Raw genomic sequence first — 19,277 nt, 5'->3', positions numbered from 1 at the left:
GAGGGAAGAGGGAGGTCAAGCCTGACTGGGAGCAGGAGGGGGAGTGAGGGTAAGGCTCTGTGCTAAGTAGATCATGAATTCATAGCTGTTGACCAACTCTGAGGCAAATTCAGAATCAGCACAGCCTGGAGACCTTTCCAGTCTAGCCTGGATGGAAAAGCCCTGTTCTTTTGGCATATGTTTGTGCTGCCAAAAGCTGAACCTTCAAAATGAAACCTAAGGGGGCTGGTGATGACTCATTAAATAAGTTGGTATTGCTGCTGTCCTGTCACATTCATCTGATGCAAAGAACTCAGTAATGGGCTAATAACACACCTGGCAGGTGAATGCAACCCCGGAGCTAAACAATGGTTGTGGTCACAGTCGCCTGTGAATGTAAGTTTCAGAACAGACACAAAGCCTTAACTTAGATTTTCTATTGTTTTGGACTCATCCACTGCCTTAACACTCAAGCATCTACTTAAGCCCTCTGGCTGAAGGAGAAATGCATGTCTGCTCGTGGATCCTTGTAAATATAAGTGCAGCAATCTATCGCTTTTTAAGTTTTTGTGTCTGTGGTGATGTGTCTTAATAGTTACAAGATGAAGAATGGAGCATGTAATTGTCCTTCATGTGCAAGAACTGTCCCCACAAAAATCTTTGTAACCTGAGCTCCCCTAAGGTTGTTTGTTTGTGAACATAAATTTGGTGATTAAAGAGAATCTAAAATTCTAAAAAAATAATAATAATAAATAAAAAATATTGAAATTATCCCATGCATCCTATCTGATCACCATGGATTAAGGCTGATCTTCAATAACAACATAAATAATAGAAAGCCAACATTCACGTGGAAACTGAACAACATTCTACTCAATGATTCCTTGGTCAAGGATAAAATAAAGAAAGAAATTAAAGACTTTATAAAGTTTAATGAAAATTAAGACACAGCATACCCAAACTTATGGGATACAATTAAGGCATACCTAAGAGGAAAACTCATAGCCCTGAGTGCTTCCAAAAAGAAATTAGAGAAAGCATACACTAGCAGTCTGACAGCACACCTAGAAGCTCTAGAACTAAAGGAAGCAAATTCACCCAAGAGGAGAAGATGGCAGGAAATAATCAAACTCAAGGCTGAAATCAACCAAGTGTAAACAAAAAAACCTATTCAAAGAATCAACCTAAGGAGGAGCTGGTTCTTTGAGAAAATAAAAAAGATAGATGAACCCTTAGCGAGACTAACTAGAGGGCACAGGGACAGTATCTTAATTAACAAAATCAAAAATGAAAAAGGAGGGATAACAGCAGAACCTGAGGAAATCCAAAACATCATCAGATCCTACTCCAAAAGGCTATACTCAACAAAACTAGAAAACCTGGATGAAATGAACAACTTCCTAGGCAGATACCAGGTACCAAAGTTAAATCAGGATCAGATTAACAGTCTAAACAGTCCCATTTCCCCTAAAAAAAAAATAGGGGAATCTCCCAACCAAAAAAAGCCCAGGACCAGATGGGTTTAGTGTAGAGTTCTATCAGACCTTTAAAGAAGACCTAATTCCAACTCTTCTCAAACTATTCCACAAGATAGAAACAGAAGGTAATATACACAATTCATTCTATGAAGCCACAATTACTCTGATACCTAAACCCACAAAGATCCAACAAAGAAAGAGAACTTCAGAACAATTTTCCTTATGAATATCGATGCAAAATACTCAATAGAATCCTGGCAAACCGAATCTAAGAACACATCAAAATGATAATTTATCATGACCAAGTAGGCTTCATCCCAGGGATGAAGGGATAGTTTAATATATGGAAATTGATCAATGTGATCCACTATATAAACAAACTCAAAGACAAAAACCACATTATCATCTTGTTAGATGCTGAGAAAGCATTTGACAAAATCCAACACCCCTTCATGATAAAAGTTTTGGAAAGATCAAGAATTCAAGGCCCATATCTAAACATAATAAATCTACAGCAAATCAGTAGCCAACATCAAACTAAATGGAGAGAATCTGGAAGCAATCCCACTAAAATCAGGTACTAGACAAGGCTGCCCACTTTCTCCCTACCTATTAAATATAGTACTTGAAGTCCTACCCAGAGCAATTTGACAACAAAAGGAGATCAAGGGGATACAATTTGGAAAGGAAGAAGTCAAAATGTCACTATTTGCAGATGATATAATCATATATATATATAAGTGACCCCAAAAATTCCACCAGAGAACTTTTAAACCTGATAAACAGCTTCTGTGCAGTAGTTGGATATAAAATTAACTCTAATAAATCAATGGCCTTTCTCTACACAAAGGATAAACGGACTGAGAAAGAAATTAGGGAAACAACACCCTTCATAATAGTCACAAATAATATAAAATAGCTTGGTGTGACTATAAATAAGGAAGTGAAAGATCTGTATGATAAGAACTTCAAGTCTCTGAAGAAAGAAATCAAAGAAGATCTCAGAAAATGGAAAGATCTCCCATGCTCATGGATTGGCAGGATTAATAGTAAAAATGGCTAATTGCCAAAAGCAATCTACAGATTCAATGCAATCCACATCAAAATTCCAACTCAATTCTTCCCTGAGAAAAAAAGGGAAATTTGAAAATTCATCTGGAAAAAAAAAACTAGAATAGCAAAACTATTCTCAACAATAAAAGAACCTCTTGTGGAATCACAATGCCTGATATTAAGCTATACTAAAGAGCAATTGTGAAAAAAAAAATGGTACAGTGACAGACAGATAGATCAATGGAATAGAATTGAGGACCCAGAAATGAATCCACACACCTATAATCACTTGATCTTTGACAATGGAGCTAATACCACCCAGTGGAAAAAAGACAGTATTTTCAACAAATGGTGCTGGCACCACTGGCGGTTATCATGTAGAAGAATGCGAATTGATCCAGTCTTATCTCCTTGTACAAAGCTCAAGTCTAAGGGGATCAAAGACCTCCACATACAACCAGAGACACTGAAATTAATAGAGGAGAAAGTAGGGAAAAGCTCAAAGATATGGACACAGGGGGAAAATTCCTAGACAGAATAGCAGTGGCTTGTGCAGTCAGGTCAAGAATTGACAAATGGGAACTCATAAAATTGTGAAGCTTCTGTAATGCAGAAGACACTGTCAATAAGACAAAAAGGCCACCAACAGATTGGGAAAGGATTTTCACCAATCCTAACTATGATAGGGGAATAAAATCCAATACATACAAAGAGCTCAAGAAGCTGGACTCCAGAAATTCAAGTAACCTCATTAAAAATGGGGTTCAGAGTTAAATAAAGAATTCTCAACTGACGAATACCAAATGGCTGAGAAGCACCTGAAAAAAATGTTCAACATTCTTAATCATCAGGGAAATGCAAATCAAAACAACCTTGAGATTCCACCTCACACTAGTCAGAATGGCTAAGATCAAAAATTCAGGTGACAGCAGATGCTGGCAAGGATGTGGAGAAAGAGGAACACTCCTCCACTGCTGGTGGGATTGCAAGCTTCTACAACTACTCTGGAACTCAGTCTCTAGGTTCCTCAGAAAATTGGACATAATACTACCAGAAGATCCAGCAATACCACTCCTGGGCATATACCCAGAAGAAGTTCCAACTGGTAATAAGAACACATGCTCCACTATATCCATAGCAGCCTTATTTATAATAGCCAGAAGCTGGAAAGAACCCAGATGTCCCTAAACAGAACAATGGATACAGAAAATGTGGTATATTTACACCATGGAGTACTACTCAGCTATTAAAAATAATGGATTTATGAGATTTTTGGACAAATGGATATATATGGAGGATATCATCCTTAGTGAGATAACCAATCACAAAAGAAGTCATTAGATATGCAGTTACTAATAAGTGGATATTAGCCCAGAAACGTAGAACACCCAACATACAATTTGCAAAACACAAGAAAATCAAGAAGAGGGAAGACCAATGGGTGGATACTTCATTCCTCTTTAGAATGGGGAAGAAAATATCCATGAAAGGAGTTACAGAGACAAAGTTTGGAGCTAAGATGAAAGGATGGACTATCCAGAGACTACCCCACCTGGGGATCCATCCCATAATCAGCCAACAAACCCGGACAGTATTGCATATGCCATAAAGATTTTGCTGAAGGGACCCTGTCATAGCTGTCTCGTATGTCTCATAGTTATGCCAGTGCCTGGCAAATACAGAAGTAGATGCTCACAGTCATCTATAAGATGGAACACACGGCCCCCAGTGGAGAAGCTAGAGAAAGCACCCAAGGAGCTTCAGGGCTCTGCAACCCTATAGGTGGAACAACAATATGAACTAACCAGTACCCCCAGAGCTTGTATCTCTAGCTGCATATGTAGCAGAAGATGGCCTAGTCGGCCATAACTTGGAAGAGAGACCCCTTGGTATTGCAAACTTTAGATGCCCCTGTACACAGGAATGACAGGGCCAAGAAGTGTGAGTGAGTGGGCAGGGGAGCAGGGCAGAGGGAGGGTATAGGGAACTTTGGGGATAGCATTTGAAATGTATATAAAGAAAATATCTAATAAAAAATAAATTATTTTTTTCTAGTTTCATCTATATGATAAGTACTTCAAGTCTCTGAAGAAAGAAATTGAAGATCTCAGAAGATGGAAAGATCTCCCATGCTCATGGATTGTCAGGATTAATATAGTAAAAATGGCCATTCTGCTGAAAGTAATCTAAAGAGTCAATGCAATCCCCATCAAAACCCAATTCTTCACAGAGCTAGAAAGAGTAATTTGCAAATTTGTTTGGAATAACAAAACAAACAAGCAAAACAAAACAAAAACAACAACAGGATATCAAAAAACTATTCTCTACGATAAAAGAACTTCTGGGGAATCACTATCCTTGACTTCAAGCTGTATTACAGTGCAACTGTGATTAAAAACTACATGGTATTGGTACAGAGACAGGTAGGAAGATCAATGGAATAGAATTAAAGACCCAGAAATGAACCCTCACATATATGGTCAGTTGATCTTTGACAAAGGAGCTAAAACTAACCAGTGGAAAGAAGACAGCATTTTAAACAAATGGTGGTACAATTACACAATGGAGTACTACTCAGCTATTAAAAACAATGACTTCATGACATTCTTAGGCAAATGGACAGAAATAGAAAATATCCTGAGTGAGGTAACACAACTGTAAAAGAACACACAAGTTATGTACTCACTGATAAATAGATATTAGCCCAAAAGCTCCAAATAACCAAGATAGAATTCACAGACCACATGATGCTCAAGACCAAAGTGTGGGTGCTTTGGTCCTTCTTAGAAGGAGAACAAAATATTCACAGGAGCAAATATGGAGTTAAAGTATAGAGCAGAGACTAAAGGAAAGGCCATCCAGAGACTCTCCCATCTAAGGATTCATCCCATATACAGTTACTAAACTCAGACACTATTGTGGATGCCAAGAAGTGCCTGCTAAAAGGAGCTTGATATGGCTGTCTCCTGAGAGGTCCTGCCAGAGCCTTACAAATACAGAGATGGATGCTTGCAGCCAACCATTGGACTGAGCGTGGGGTCCCCAATAGGGGATTTAGAGAAAGGACCAAAGGAGTTGAAGGGGATTGCAACCCCACAGGAAGAACAACAGTATCAACCAACCAGTCCCCTAAGAGCTCCCAGTAAGTAAGCCATGAATCAACCAAGGAGTACAAATGGCTCCAGCTGCATATGTAGCAGAGGATGGGAGGAGAAGTCCTTGGTCCTATGAAGGCTTGATAGATGCCCCAGTGTAGGGCAACTGAGAGCAGAGTGGTGGGAGTGGGTGGGTGGGTGGAGGAACACCCTCACAGAAGCAGGGGGAGGGGGGATGGGATAGGGTTTTCTGGGGGGGTGACTGGGAAAGAGGATAACATTTGAATTTAATTGAAGAAAATATCCCATTGAAAAAGATAGTTTTCCAAAGCATTTAAAGATACTTTGTTCTTTAAAATTAAAGATACATTTAAAGATTTTATTCTATGCTTAAAGATACCAGTGTGGAAAAACTGTCATTATAAGGCATTCATTTTACCCTAACTGTCTTTGAATGGCCTGTTTGAATCTGTAGTGCAAACAAAAAGCCACATCTATTTTGCAAACACATCTGAATGGGGGGTGAAGGGGGCAGGGGTAAAGAAACTGTATGTATCTCACTTGAATGTTAGTGAACTGTAAGTTTAGTATACAATGGGTCAAATTAAGGATCCTGCTCTCTTTCTTTTGGGAGTAGTTTGAGGCAGTTTGAGGTCAGAATACAGCCATATTTCTTGCACAAGAACATCCACCCTTGTTTCTGCTTCTGCCTTACACACTGCTTAGGATGCTCAAGTATGGGTTTTTCTCTTTCTCAGCAATCAGGATCTCCTGGGTTTCCTTATCAAAGTCAGTAATTCGAAGTCTAGAAAGATTTTAAAAAGGTTTTAATTAATTTGCTCTTCTTTTAAGATTTAATTTTTTAAAATTATTTATGTATGTGCATGTGCCTGTGTGGATCTCTGGGCAGCACATGTGTGCAGGTGTCTGTGGGAGTCAGAAGTCACTGGACCTGCTGGAATAGGGTGAGAGCAGTTGGGAGCTGCCATGTCAGATGATGCTGGGAACCGAGACTGAGTCCTCTGCAAGAGCAGCAAAAGCTTAACAGAGGCGCCATTTCTCCACACCTTCCCTTTTGCTCTCTGACATCTTAGTTTCCCTCCATAATTTTTTCCAAGGCCAAGTTCAGGTAACGCTGATATTGCCTGGAAATGGGGTGACACAGCCAGACTATGATATGGTATGCTAATACATGTTTAACATTCAGACTTTTCCTTAAAAACTAACCTGGGAACTGGAGAGATGGCTCAGTGGTTAAGAGCAGTGGCTGTTCCCTCAGAGGACCCAGGTTCAATTCCCCACACTGCAGCTTACATCCATTTGTAACTTTAGTTCCAGGGGACCTGATACCAACTTCTGGCCTCCAAGCCAGAATATACATGCAAGTAAAATACCCATACATATAATTTTTAAAAATGAAATTTAAAAACCTAATTTGTTGGTCTGCCCATGTGTGTATGGTGTATGTGTATATGTGCATGCCTGCCTGCCTGCCAGAGGTCAATGTCGGGTGTCTTCAATTGTTTTCCACCTTATCTTTGTGAGACAGGGTCTCTCACTGAAACTTCCATTCATAGACTGGCTGGCCAGTGAGCTTCAGGGAGCCTCCTATCTCCACCTTCCTCCCTGGCCCTAAGGCTATAGACATATGAGACCACAATCAAGTTTCTTAGGTGGATGGTGAAGATCTGACCTCAGGTCCTCAGACTTCTGCTGCAAGCACTTTACTTGACTGATCCTCTTCGCAGCTTCTGCTCTGACCATCTCTGTGCTGTGAACTCTAACTGAGGTTTATTTTAATTTGGTTTCAACATTCAGAATGGTGGCACTTCCATTGCTTCCTACAAGTACCAACTCCTTCTTAGGGTTTTGCATAGAAGACTTGGAAAAGATTTGATGTTTTTTCAAGCTCCAACCAGTAATTGTTCTCATGTATGTACATCCCTTCCCCCTCCCCTACACGAGACCCCCATATTCATATTCTCTCTCTCTCTCTCTCTCTCTCTCTCTCTCTCTCTCTCTCTCTCTCTCTCTCTCTCTCTCTCTCTCTCCCTCCCTCCCTCCCTCCCTCCCTCTGTCTTCCCCCCCTCTCTTTTTCTCTTCCTCCTCCCTCCCTCTCTCTCAAATCCTGGTTCCTGTCTGTTTTCATTCTATGTGAATTACTTTTCTATTATTGTGATACAACACCATGACCAAGGCAGCTTACAGAAGGAAAGGTCTATTTGCCTAAAACCCCTACTGTTCCAGCGATATAAAAGTCTATCTCCATGATGGCAGGGAAGGGTGGCTACAGGAGCAGGAAGCTGAGTGCCCACATACAAGCATGAAGCAGAGAAAACTCACTGGGTATGGTATGAGGCTGTCCCAGTGACATAGTTTCTCAAGCAAGCACACACCTCCAAACCCTACCAAAGTAACAATATCAACTGCAGACCACATATCCAAACATCTGAGCCAATAAATAGGAGAAGACATTTTCATTCAAACAATCATGTTATGTGTATTTTTAAGTAGGTTTGTACTATAGGAATGAACCATGTACTAGGGCTTATATTAGTTGTAGTACATGTCTTTCTGAGACGTTCCACAGTGGAGTAAGAGGACATTATAGAAACTTACTTGGCTTCATAATATCTATCACATTATCTGACACCTATATAATTTTGAATTTCCCATGTCAAAGAAGAACTCTTACTTTGCCAATCAAATCAGAGGAATGGCTACCTTGCCCCAGGGTGCAGGTAAAAAAGGCTGAATTGTCATTAGATGCAGAGCTGGGTTACTCAGTAAATGACAGATAACTCACCTCTTTCTGCTTTGTTATGCATCCACTCCCACTTGGTACCCTGTCAACCTCCAGCCAACACCAATTAAGAAAGAAATCTCACAGGCACTCAACACTTGGAGGGGACAAGGCAATTGGCAAGCGTAAATCTTAAGGAAGTGAGCCTGTGTCTTCCTTTCAGGAGAGAAGGGTTATAGACATTTTAACCTCAACATCTCATAGGCATATTCACCCTGTCACCCATGAGCCACACACAGATGAGGGTAGCTATGAAAAGGGCTAGCACAAAAGTCTAAGTTTACTCAAAATAATTATTTTGGTAAACAAACTGAACAGTTTTTGAGTGTGAACTCTGTATGTGCCACACTGCAATGCAAAAGGTTGGACAACTCTATAAGATTTCACTTTCCTAGAAATGAGTAGCTTAAATAACTATCTAAAATGACCCTGATGGTTCTCCCAGTGAAGTGTTTGCTACATGAGGACCTGAGGCTGCTTCCCAACTCCCACATAACAAGCTGGAAACAGTGGCATATGACTGTGGTCCAAGAAGCAAGGAAGCAGAGACTGACAGATTCCAAGCACTTGATGGCTAACCAGCCTTACAGAATTTATTACTCTTAGTAAAAAGTGTGAGATCCCATCTCAAAAACAACCGAGGTGGAAGGCATCTGATGACGGAGGGCCATTAGAGGTTTTCCTCTGGTCTCTATGTTTGTGTACATAATGTAAACACATATGTGCACCTGAGCTCACATACTTTCACAAACATCACCTTGATCTCATAAGGGTTTGAAGACCATAGGGGGGAAACAAATAACAGAGATAAATGCTGAAGACTATAAAAATAATAGTATGTAATGTATCTCATAAAATATCGTATGCTTATATAAAGTACTCTGAATCACATATTTATATGACAATAGCACAATATAAACCTTTATCTACAAGCAGACCACCCTAGCTCACTTAGTCTATCTTAAATGTTCTCAGAGCACTCACATTAGGCTCCAGGTGGCCAAAACCAAATCACCTAACATAAAGATGATATTATATTAAAATACTGAAATGTTAAAAATGTTATCTCATATAATTAAGGACTACTGTGGTGGAGAAAAACAAGTGAATGATTGGACATGCTTTCATATTGTAGATCCAAACAATCTTAAGTCAGGACTGTCTGCATAAATAAAGTTGTATTTACAACCATATTTATGTATTCTCCTTACAATAGTACCAAGTATCACCAGTACTTAGGCTCTGACCAGTCCAAGGGCAAGGAAGGGCTTTATACTTAATCTAATACTCCTGTAACAGCATCACCATGAGAGAGAGCATAACTTGAATTTATTTTTAACTTGAATTTTAAAAATATTTTATGGTGTCCCTTCCCCAAACACCAATCACCTACCCACAGCCCCTCAGTGAGAGGTGGGGTTTCATGACAAGATATGCTTACTGGTGTAGCATTGGCAGGATTATTATTATTGGTGTGACCATCTTATTATTGAGTTACTTGCATCTTGGGTGTGTGTGTATAAGTAGGCAGAGAGAAGCCAGAGGACAACCTCAGGTATCATCCTTGATTTTTGAGATGGAATTCCTCTCATTTGGTCTGAAATTCACCAGTTTGACTAGACTGGCTGGCCAGGGAGTGTTAAGGATTCTTCTTGTCTCTTTTTCTCCATTTCTGAGATTATAAATACAAAACTTATGCCTGGCTTTTTCCATGTAGTTTCTGGGGATCAAACTCTGGTCCCTTATACTTGAGTGGCATGGTATCTAGAGTCTGAATCATGTGTTCAGCTCTTATTTCTATCTAAAATTATCATATTGTTAGCAGTGCATTTTAGATCTCAGTTTATCCCTTCTTATCCCTACGGACTCTTCCCATCGAAGAGAACAGAGGCCAGCTCACCCAAATGCAGGGTATGCTGTTGCTGTTTCAGAGCCTGAAACAGTACAACCAACCCACTCTGGTCCAAGGCATTCTCCCACAGATTGATTCCTGACAGGGTGTTACAGTGGGTAAAAGTAGAAGCAAGGTGCTCACAGGAGGCACCAGTTAGTGCTTCCAATCTGCAACAAAATGAATAGTTCTGTGTCGGGATGAGAAGGCATGTGGGTGGGTCGTGACTCAGTCTAGATCTAGAGTGTGCTCACTCCATAGCCTCTAAGGACAGACTCTTAAAAGCCCAGGGTTCATGATACCAAATTTTCCCTTTATTGGCAGATAAGATCACAATTGCTCGTTCTCAGTATCCATGTCTATGGTTAACTAATAGTTCCACTAATGATGTGCTATCTCATCCCTTGAAGCTGGGATGAAATTGGACCTCACAATGTGTACTACAGTAAAATAGGGGACAAGGGTTGCTGAGCTCTGAGCCTACACCTCAAGCACCTTGATACTTTTTTATTTTAACCCTTGAGATTAATTCTGCTATGGACTAAACAATATGCTGTCAAAATTCATATGTTAAAGTCCTAATCTCCAGTATCCTTTGAGTATGGATTTTCAGACAGTCTTTACAGAGGGAATTAAATTAAAATGAGGACAATAGAGTGGGATCTAATCTTGTATAACTGTGAAGACTCAAGGAGAAGACAACCATTTTCAAGTCAATGAAAAATGCCTGGAACATAGTCCTTGTTTGGTGCTCTTAAGGATCCATCTCAGTTGATGCATAATGTCACTTCTAACCTCTGCAACTGTGTTTATCAATAAATCCCTACTGTATGAGCCAGTCAGTCTATTTTTGTCATGGCAGCCAAAGCAGTTGCCATATCAGCCCACAGAAATAAGTCAATGAGATGTGGTCTAGTCACTCCTGTCATCTCCAGTGGACATCCATTCCTACACTTATCCAATCATCTATGCATGCATCCAGTATTCATATATGTTCCTAGCCAAGTAAGAGCTATATATCTATGCAGGCTTACATCAGTAAAGACAAGCATATATCTATACTTACAACCATCAATCACTCACCCACCAATGCATCGATCTATCCAAACATCTATGGGCTCACCCAACTAAATATGCATCCATCTGTGTAATAAACATCTATTCATTGCATACAACCATCAGTCACCCTCCCACCATGCATTCATTTCATCAACTTGGCATCTCCCCATTCATCCATCTATCCACACACCATCTCCTTTTCCTGCCTCCATTCCCAACAGTTAGGCTGGCCCATATTACAGTCCCCTAGATGATCAATTCTGTAAGTATGCCCAGTAATGATAAATCATACCTGGCTAGATCAGCAATCAGTCAGCAGTAAAAGCTCACTGCTTTCAGGCTTGAAGGTTTGGAATTGGTTACTAATATAACTACTGCTAGCTGCTATGTTACTGAGATTGCCTATGGAGTTTTAAAAAAAAAATTATTTTTATTTTAGTGTACTGGTATTTTGCCTGTATCAATGTCTGTATGAGTGTGTCAGGTCCCCTGAAACTGAAGTCATAGACAGTTCTGAAGTCCTATGTAGGTCCTGGGAATTGAACTTGGGTCCTCTAGAAGAGCAGTCAGTGCTTTTAACTGCTCAACCATCAAACCAGCCCACCTATGGAGTTCTTTTTTTTTTAATTTTTTATTATGTATACAGCATTCTGCTTGCATGTGTGCCTGCAGGCCAGAAGAGGGCAACAGATTTCATTACAGATGGTTGTGAGCCACCATGTGGTCACTAGGAATTGAACTCAGGACCTCTGGAAGCACAGACAGTGCTCGTAATCTCTGAGCCATCTCTGCAGCCTCCCTATGGAGTTTTAATTTATTTTTCTAAACATTAATTGCCCACTTTTTGCCACCCTCAAAGACACAGCTATGACCATGGTGACACCCACTCAATATTCTCTAAGTGGCAGTTGGGATGTTTTATAGCATCACACAGGAGCTTCACACCAGAGTCTTCTATTTTATTGTTTGAAACCTGTAGGTTCCTCAGGTTCTGGTTGTTCCTCAAGACTTCAGCCAGGTCCTGGCAACCACTAGTGGTGATGAGACAATGTCTCATACTGTAAGAGAAAAATCACAATACTGTGGTTATTCCCTGATCTGAAAAGGAAGCATTTCACAAGACCCAGCGATGTCTGCAACAGCAGACAGCACTCAGAGATTCAGAAAATATCATGTTCTCAGGCTGGAGACAGGGCTCAGTGACTAAGAGAACTGGCTGCTCTTCCAGAGGTCCTGAGTTCAATTCCCAGCAACCATGTGGTACTCACACCATCTGTAATGGGATCAGATGCCCTGTCTTCTGATGTGTCTGAAGACATCAACAGTGTACTCACATACAATAAATAAATAAATAAATCTTTAAAAAAAAGCATCATGTTCTCAGTAGTCCATTGACAATGACAGTGGAGTAGATCAGGAACACAAGGATAACTAACAATGGTGTAGAAGATGAACTGCAATACATTGAAATGAAAATTAAAATATGGGCTGGAGGGATGGCTCAGAGCTAAAGAGCACACCTATCTTGCAGAACACACAAGTTTGTTTGCCAAACCCATGTCAGTCAGCTCACACCCACCTGGAACTCCAGTTGCAGGGGATCCAATTCCCTCTTGCAGCCTCCTCAGGCACTTGCACACACAAACACACATTAGGTGAAGCAAAACAATCTTTTTAAAGGTAAAACTATTTTAGGTTAAGTAATGCCTTTGAGCATGAGTAATTTTGAGCACAGGTAACTCATATGAAAATGGAGTGGGACACTATGGGTAACTCAAACCATGGACAACACAGGGGTAGGGGTGGCTACTGTACAGCTTTTAAGGCTTATCCTTTACATCAAGGGAAGAAAGATGGCATGGTGTCACAGACTTACCTATCCTCACGGATGGTGGCTGACTGGGAATGCTTGTTGAACCAGCTCTTTTCCTGAGCTATCTTGCATCACTTGCATTATATGAAAACCAGTGGATGGGCTTGTTTCTGAGAAGCCCATTCTGTTTCCAATTTCTCAAATTCTGTTGTGAATCTGACACTTCTTAAAAAATAATTGTGCCTACCACGTGAAAGTAGGTTCCTACAAGGACAGAAGAGATGGTCAGGTTTCCCAGAACTGGAGCTACAGAAGGGTCTTAGTTATGGTTTCATTGTTGTGAAGAGATGTGACCCAGGTAACTCTTAAAGTAAAGGCAAACACCTAACTGAGGCTGGCTTACAGATTCAGAGGTTCAGTGCATTATCATCATGGCAGGAAGCATGGCAGCCTGGGTACTGAAAGAGCCGACAGTTCTACATCTTGATATTAAAGAGAGCTAACCACTTTACTTATATAAATTTAAAACTTTGTAAGGAATCATTTTAATTATAGGAGTCTGTCATCTTTCTATTTTTCCGTGAAAATCATTACTAAACACTGCTGTCTGGTGTACTAAGAAACCACAAGAGCTGTGCCCAACGACCCATGAAGAACAGGATGTATAAACCTATAAGGAAATATGCTTTTGCTTTGTGTTTAGTTTCTGCTTTAAGGAAATTGGGGTTAGGACTATTGATCCGGGATTCATAGAATTTACATAAATTTAAGAATTTTTGAAGAGGTGAAGACTCCATATCCCAATCCATCCTAGAGGACCCGCTGCACTCAAGAGCAGTTGGTAAGAACGCCCCTCCCACACCCTGGAGCTGCTGCTGGGAGCCTGATGAACTCGGGACACATCAGCTACCAAAATCCCTGCCCTCCTGAATACCACCCTCCCTCCTTCCATCCCCCCTACCCCTTCTACCTGGCCCTTGCTGCTGGGGGAAACTCCTAGTTGGTCTGCTCCCATGAATACTCCATATCCCGATACATCCTAGAAGACCCTCTGAACTCAGAGAAGTTGAGGACCTTCTGAGCCCAGAGTAGTTGAGAACCAGCTATGCTCAGCACAGTTGAACAACAGCTTGACTGCTCCACAGAAGACCCAATAGTCTGAAAGCCTCCCAGGAGATCAATTGTAGCCAGGGCAACAGATAAGCAGCTTCTCTGGCCCTGGAAGGTACCACAGGTGGTCTGATACAGTCAGGGCCACAAGCATACCAGGAAACCTGAAGCAACCAGGGACAAAAGAGGCAGATTCCATACAGTCACACAGGTCAACAAACACCAGGGGAATGGCAAGCACAAGACCATAAGCAACAGAAGCCAAAACACGTGGGCATCACCAGAACCCAACTCTCCCACCACAGCAAGTCCTGAATACAACACATCTGAAAACCAAGAATCTGTCCTAAAATCCTATCTCATGGAGATAATTGGGTACTTTACGGAGGATATTAATAATTCACTGAAAGAAAAAAGGAAAAGACAGACAAACAGTTGAAGGAATTGAATAAAGCAATCCAAGACGTAAAAGTGGAAGTAGAAACTATAAAGAACACACAGATGGAGGCAAACCTGGAAATGGAAAACCTAGCATGAGGTCAGGAATAACAGATGTAAGTATTACCAACAGAATACAAGAGATAGAAGAGACAATCTCAGGTATTTGAAGATAAAGTAGGAGAGATTGACAGAACTGTCAATATTCAATATTTAAATATTCAAAGAATATTCAAAACATAAAAAACTACTAACCCAAAGAATCCAGGAAATTCAGAACACAATGAAAATACCAAATCTAAAAATAATCAGAATAGAGGAGAATGAAGATTCCCAGCTCAAAGGACCTGAAAATGTCTTCAAAAACTGTTAGAAGAAAACTTCCCCAACCTAAAGAAAGAGATGGACATAAAGGTACAAGAAGCCTATAGAACACCAAATAAATATGACCAGAAAAGAAAATCTTCTTGTCACATAATTATCAAATCACTAAATGCACAGAGTAAAGAAAAAATATTAAAAGCTGCAAGGGGAAAAGTCCAAGTAACATATAAAGGTAGACCTATCAGAATTATACCAGACTTCTCAACAGAGACTATGAAAGTCTGAGGGGCCAGGTCAGAGGTCATGCAGATTCTAAGAGAGCACAAATGCCAGCTCAGGCTATTATACCAGCAAAACTCTCAATCAACATTGATAGAGAAAACAAAATATTCCAGGACAAAACCAAATTCAAACAGTATCTATCTACCAACCCAGCCTTACAGAGAGGATCCTGGAAGGAAAACTCCAACACAAGGAAGAAACCTGCACCAAAGAAAGGACAAGATATTAAGCATCTCACAACAAAGTCATAAGCAGAGAGCCACAAGCACATAAAACAACCTACAAAAACAAACATATCTGGAACCACCAGTCATCTCCCTTTAATGTCTCTCAATAATAATGGATTCAACTCACCTATAAAAAGACATAAGTTAACAGACTGGATATGCAAACAAGATTCAGCATTTTGCTGTATACAATAAACACACCTGAACAACAAAGACAGGCACTATCTCAGAATAAAAGGATGAAAAAAAGGTCTTCCAAGCAAATGGTCCAAAGAAATTTGCAGTAGTTGCCATCCTAATATCCAATAAAATGGACTTTCAAGTTATCAAGCATGATGAAGGATACTTCATAATCATCAAGGGGAAAAATCCACCAAGAGAAAGTCTCAATTCTGAACATCTATGCTCGAAATGCAAGAGCACCCAAATTCATAAAATGAACTTTAAAACTCTAAACTCACATTGAACCCCACACAATAATAGTGGGAGATTTCAAAACCCGACTCTCAGCAATGGACAGGTCATTGAAACAGAAACTAAACAGAGACACAGTGAAACTAAGAGAGGATATGAACCAAATGGATTTAACAGATATCTACAGAGTATTTCACTCTAAAAGAAAAGAATACACCTTCTTCTCAGCATCTCATGGTACCTTCTCTAAAATCGACCATATATTGGTCACAAAACAACCCTCAACAGATACAAGAATATGAAATAATACCATGCATCCTATCTGATCACCATGGCCTAAGGTTTGTCTTCAGTAACAGCAAAAACTACAGAAATACCACATACACAGGGAAACTGAACAACTCTTTACTCAGTGATAACTTGGTCAGGGAAGACATAAAGAAAGAAATTAAATATTTCCTGGAATTTAATGAAAATGTTGACACACCATACCTAAATTTATGGAACACAATGAAAGCAGTGCTAAGAGGAAAGTTCATAGCACTAAGTGCTCTGGTAAAGAAACTGGAGAGATCTTACACTAAGAAGTTAACAGCACACCTGAGAGTCCTAGAATAAAAAGAAGCCAGAAGAGTAGAAGGCAGGAAAATAGTCAAACTCAGGGCCAAAATCAACTGAATAGAAACAAAGAAAACAATACAAAGAATCAGCAAAACCAAAAGCTGGTTCTTTGAAAGAATCAACAAGATAGATAAACCCCTAGCCAAACTAACTAAAGGGCCAAGAGGTAGTATCCAACTTAATAAAATCAGAAATGAGAAGAGAGACCTAACAATAGAAACAGAGGAAATTCAAAAAACCATTTGATCCTACTATAAAAGCCTATACTCAACAAAACTGGAAAATCAACAAAACTGGAAAATCTAGATGAAATGGATGGTTTTCTAGCCAGATGCCACATACCAAAGTTAAATCAAGAGCAGGTAAACTATCTAAACATGTCCATACCACACAAGGAAATATAAGAAGTCACTAAAACCCTCACAACCAAAAAAAGCCCAGGGCCAGATGGATTTAGTGCAGAATTCTACTAGACATTCAAAGAAGACCTGATACTAATTTTCCTCAAACTATTCCATAAAATAAAAACAGAAGAAATTCTACATAACTCATTCTATGAAGCGACAATTACTCTGATACCTAAACTACACAAGGACCCAACCAAAAAGGAGAACTTCAGACCAATCTCGCTTATGAACATTGATGCAAAAATACTCAGTAAAATTCTTGCAAACCAAATCCAAGAACATATCAAAACCATCATTCACCATGATCAAGTAGGCTTCATCCAGGGATGCAAGGTTGGTTTAATATACAAAAATCCATTAATGTAATCCACTATATAAACAAACTCAAAGAAAATAAAACACATGATCATTTCATTAGATACTGAGAAAGCATTCGACAAAATACAACACCCCTTCATGTTAAAAGTGTTCGAGAGATCAGGAATTCAAGGCCCATACCTAAACATAATAAAAGCAATTTATGGCAAACCAACAGTCAATATCAAATTAAATGGAGACATATTTGAAGCAATCCCACTGAAATCAGGGACAAGACAAGGCTGCCCACTCTCCCCATATCTATTCAATATGGTACTCAAAGTGTTAGCTAGAACAATAAGACAACAAAAAGAGATCCAGGGGATAAAAACTGTTAAAGAAGATATAAAGGTATTAGTATTTGCAGATGCTATGATAGCATACATAAGCTACCCCAAAAATTCTATCAGAGAACTTCTCCAGCTGATAAACAACTTCAGCAAAGTTGCTAGACATAAAATTAACTCAAATAAATCAGTAGCATTCCTTTATACAAAAGATAAACAGGCTGAGAAAGAAATTAGGGAAACAATTCCCTTCATAATGGCCACAAATAGTATAAAGTATCTTGGGGTAACTCTAACCAAAAAAGTGAAAGACCTATATGACAATAACTTCAAGTCTCTCAAGAAAGAAATCAAAGAAGATCTCAGAAAATGGAGAGATCTCCCATGCTCATGGATTGGCAGAATTAACATAGTAAAAATGGCAATCCTAAAAAAAAAATGGCAATCCTACCAAAGGCAATCTATACATTCAATGCAATACCCATTAAGATCCCAACACAATTCTTCAAAGACATAGAAAGAACAATTCTCAAATTCATCTGGAAAGGCAAAACAAAAACCAAAAAACCAGAATATTGAAAACAATTCTTAACAATAAACGAACAGCTGGAGTAATCACCATCCCTGATCTCAAGCTTACTACAGAGCAATAGTGATAAAAACTGCATGGTGTTGGTACAGAGACAGACATGTTGATCAATGAAATAGAACTGAAGACTCAGAAATAAAACCACACAGTTACCATCACTTGATCTTTGACAAAGACGCCAAAATATACAATGGAAAAAGGGAAGCATCTTCAATAAATGGTGCTGGTCTATCTGGCTGTCTGTATGTAGAAAAATGAAAATAAATCCATATTATTCAACTCGTACAAAGCTCAAGTCCAAGTGGATCAAGGACCTCAACATAAAGCCAGGTACACTGAATCTAATAGAAGAGAAAGTGGGAAAGAGCCTTGAACCCATTGGCACAAGGGGAAATTTAATAAACAGAACTCCAATGGCTCATGCTCTGAGATAAAGATTTGAAACATGGTACCTCATAAAATTGGAAAGCTTCTGTAAAGCAAAGGACATAGTCAATAAGACAAATCAGCAACCTACTGATTGGGAAAAAATCTTCACTAACCCCACATCCGATAGAGGGCTAATATCAAAAATATATAAAGAAGTCAAGAAGTTAATCACCAAAATACAAAACAACCCAATCAAAAAAAACTAAACTGAGGAATCTCAAATGGCTGAGAAACACCTAAAGAAATGTTCGAAGTCCTTAGTGATCAGAGAAATGTAAATCAAACTTCTCACTAAATAATATGAAAGCCAGAAGATCCTGGGTAGATCGTCAGAAAATTGGACATGGTACTACCTGAGGACCCAGCAATACCACTTCTGGGCATATTCCAAGAAGATGCTACAACATGTAATAAGAACACATGCTCCACTCTATTCATAGCAGCCTTATTTAGAATAGCCAGAAGCTGGAAAGAGCCCAGATGCCCCTCAACAGAGGAATGGATAGAGAAAATGTGGTACATTTATACAATGCAGTCCTACTCAGCTATTAAAAACAATGAATTTATGAAATTCTTGGACAAATGGATGGATCTGTAAGATATCACTCTGAGTGATGTAAC

Source organism: Mus caroli, unplaced genomic scaffold (genome assembly GCF_978045245.1).
Source record: "Mus caroli unplaced genomic scaffold, Mus_caroli_1 scaffold_8, whole genome shotgun sequence".
NCBI lineage: Eukaryota > Metazoa > Chordata > Mammalia > Rodentia > Muridae > Mus > Mus caroli.
The sequence above is the reverse complement of the archived record's forward strand: the minus strand, read 5'-3'. Positions refer to the sequence as shown.